Source organism: Argiope bruennichi, chromosome 1, assembly GCF_947563725.1.
Source record: "Argiope bruennichi chromosome 1, qqArgBrue1.1, whole genome shotgun sequence".
In the NCBI taxonomy this organism is placed as follows: Eukaryota; Metazoa; Arthropoda; class Arachnida; order Araneae; family Araneidae; genus Argiope; species Argiope bruennichi.
Window position 1 is genome coordinate 145,083,596 of NC_079151.1, and position 1,639 is coordinate 145,085,234.

A 1,639-nucleotide genomic window follows, 5' to 3' on the forward strand; every position below is an offset into this window, starting at 1 on the left:
TATTTTAGCTTTTGGCTTTCAGGGCGAAATTAAAACATTTTCATATAAGTTTGAGGTATATTTCATTTAAATTAGTGAGAAAATTATAGTGACAATATTTCTTTGAGTAAGTAAAACAATATATCTGGAAACCTATTAAAGTTAAACAGCTTAAAGCTTTTTACGAAATATCGAATCTATTTTTGCCGATATTCTTCGCTCCCATATAGGTTTGTTATAAAATCATTTGTATTTTCTTTATACGTTCATTCATCCAAAAATAACATTTATTTTTAAATTTATACTAGATGTTACCAAGTGCGTTGTTGTCGCAGAAGAAATAATTTTAGAAATATCTTTTGAAATTTGAAATAACTATTTTGTTTAAATAGGAATGATAGAAAGATTGATTTTATTTTTTTGTCGATAATGAATGCATTCGTTGAAATTAATGATATATAAATTAGAAACATAAATAATATTTATTCTATTTTTTTACTTTAGATATAATATTTGCACTAAACCTATAACCTACGCGCAAGTAAAAGCAATAAGTTGGCAAAAATTTATCGCAATCGGATGAAAAGCAGCGAATAAAATACGAACAAGCAAACATTTCTTTTTATATGTTATATAATATATTTTTATTATTATTTTAAATATTCCAATTCTGTTTTGACAAATTCTACATTTTGGTAAAAAAAAATCCATAAATAAATACATATATTGTTTGTTTTTATTCAAATTCTGAATAATAATGTGCCAATATATTATGCAGTTCTTAATCAACATAATAAGCATTAGAGATTTGTTTTATTGCTTCCTATACGAGAGAATTGAAAATCTTCTGTTATTTATTTGACAAATCACTTTATTTAACGAATGAATAAAAATAAGGCTTATTTCTTAGTTTGAAATCTGGGTAACATATCACTATATTCTAATCTATATAATATATTTTAGGCATTGATTTTTTAAGTAATTTATATATAATATTCAAGACTTAGAAAAGATTCAGCTGATAAACCATCAAATTAGAAGTTTTTAATTTATACCACTTTTTAGCCAAATAAGAAGACAACAATTTTGAAACTCTTTTTGGCTTTTGAGTAATATATTTTTGTTGTATATTTTTTCTTTCTATATTATGCTGAGGCTCAAAAGTAAAGTCTAAAAAAGAATCTCAAATGCAGTCATGTATCTTGTATTTAATACATAGTATACTCCAGAATATGTGCCCTAATGCGGAGGAAGGGCAGGCCGGATAAGAAAACAGTCGGATAGACCGGAATTCTATTTCTTTGCCCACTTATACCAGAAGGCAAAGTTTTTATACCAAAACTCACTGTTTTAATACGTATTTTTTCGCTTCCTATTAAGTACTAAGCCTCCCATTTATTTCAAGCCACATGGAATGTAAACGCGGTCGCGGCTGATTATAACTGCACAGTAATGTACGTACTGTGCAGTTATAATCAGGAACAATAGTTTAAAACCGTTACACACTGATGAAATAATGAACAACTAGCAGAACGCTGCTCTTTTTCTGTCAGAATTTGTAGTTTGCATGCGACATATAGGAGGATCGTATATAGTAGCAGACTTCCTCCCTCTTCCAATGCCACGCCTTGCTTCCCTCATTTATATACTATAAAAGAAA